The following is a 2,182-nucleotide window of genomic DNA, read 5'->3' on the forward strand; positions in this document are numbered from 1 at the left end:
CAACCCAGATCCATTTAGTAGAAGCCACATAAACAAGACTTGAAGAAGTGAATTCAAAAGGAAAAAAACATAAAAACAGACTACAAGGGGAGAGCACCCACTTCCTACATCAAGCTAAAAGCGAAAGCACTAGGACGATTAAGACTCTTCTTATTACACATGAAGAACATGAGGCTAAGAGAAACAGAAACTACAACATATATGCATTGAAGAACATGAGGCTAAACAAAAGTAATTGAAAGGGTGTTACTTACCAAAGCTCGTTTTACAGGTTCGGTGCAGCTCCTCTTTAACTTGCCACACTCCTTGAAGATGTCCCCAATATCCCATGTTTGGTCTTCATTGCTCCTCTGCATGTTCGCACTCGTGGTTTTAAAATCTCAACAAGGCAAGAAAAATATACTAGTAATACTCACGCATCTTGTGGGCAACATTAAAGGACTCGTCTGCCATGTTAGAGCATCTCCAACATAAGCGCAACACGCGGCGCTTTAAAAAAGAGTTTACACTGCTGAGATCGAGAAGTAGAGATAGAGAGTAGAGACTAGAGAATAGAGACATAGATAGTTCTCAGCATAGATAGATAAAAAAAATAGATAGTTCAACTACTCCTCATCGTCCGACTCCTCCTCGGTGATGCCCTCCTCCAATGTCTCAATGTAGGCATGAAGATATTGATCATCGTCGGATTCCCAGGGCGACGTTGCTCCTAGCCTCATGTTGAATTGAGCGTCCGCTTTTCGCGTACGCTTGTCCTCGCGATCGGCGGCTTGCTCCGCCCTCCTCTTCTCCCTCTCTGCCCTCCTTTGCGCGTAAAACTTGCGCTCGTTGATGATATCCTACGGGAAGCGTTGGCGCCACAGCACCATGGCTTCCTCGTCCATCTCGGCGATGCCGAGACGGTGCTCCCGCCTCCGGTTGTCGCGACGATCCTCGTCGGCGATAAGTGCCTTCTATGAGGCCATCGGAGGCACCACGCCGCCGCGTCGTACGTGCGGGCGGCCTCGTTGGCAGTGTCAAAATTGCCGATGCCAAGGCGCATCCCGCGGAACTGGATCTCGGCGGAGAAGCCGCCGGAGGGGTGCGCGCGGACGCCGCTGTACCCCAAGTTTCCCAGCGACGCGGCGGCATGGTGGCGTGGCGGCGGCGAGGCGAGAAAGAGCGGGGAGAGAGCGGTGTCGAGGCGAAGAGCGGGGAGAGAGCAGTGGCGAGGCACAGAACGGGGAGAGAGCGGTGGGAGGGCGTTGGATTGTATAAAGCGCCCCGGAAGCCGCGCGCCAAAACTAGCACGCGCCCGACCGCTTTTTCCCCCGCGCGCGCGATCCTTTCCCGATGTCCCAGCTATCTCTACTCTATTCTCTACTGTTATATTTATTCTATATTTATAATATTTATCTCTACTTCTCTACTCTCTACTCTTTTTTTCTACTTAAAAAAAACAGAGTTGGTGATGATGGTGTGCCTGCCATCCTGCAATATAGGCCGTCCGATTTATATCCAATGGATAGGAAGGAAACTATGACAATTTTGCAGAAATATACCCACACCCCTCTCCAGATTTGCAAATAAGGCCTTCCCTCGTTCATCCTTTTCTCCCACAAGATATAAACTATTCATACAAATGCCTCTTGATGTTCCGTGCAACGCATGGGCATCTTGCTAGTTCTAAAAAACTTTCCATCATTTGCCACACTACTGGTTGCAGATGAAGAACCTACCCAAGCACAGTGCAATACAGGAGCGATGCACAATTACAAGTTGATATTCTGTTGGACAATGGAGGCTATAACCAATTACTTTTATAGGAACAATAGCAACCAGGAAATTTGAAGGGTAGGTATGAACAAAATTGGAACTGCACATGTACTGCTAAGTGATTCAATACACACATTACCAATCGAGGAGGAGAACGATGATCGCGGCGGCCTCTGTGCATCATGGTCGGCAACGGGATTCAGTTCATTATCCACGATGGTGGTGCTTCTGCGCTTGGCGTCGGCTTCCGGGAAGCAGATCCGAGACCGTGGAAGATGGTGCTGGGGAAGAGGTTTCATGTACGACGATGATGGTGGACCGGCTCCAGTGCGGCATACGAGGTCGTCGATGAGGCAGATGCACTACGGTGGACGAGTGCGCCGATGGAGAAGGGGAGGAGCACGAAGGTTGCGGTGCCGTGGAGAAG

This window comes from Triticum aestivum, chromosome 2D, assembly GCF_018294505.1.
Source record: "Triticum aestivum cultivar Chinese Spring chromosome 2D, IWGSC CS RefSeq v2.1, whole genome shotgun sequence".
Taxonomy (NCBI): Eukaryota; Viridiplantae; Streptophyta; class Magnoliopsida; order Poales; family Poaceae; genus Triticum; species Triticum aestivum.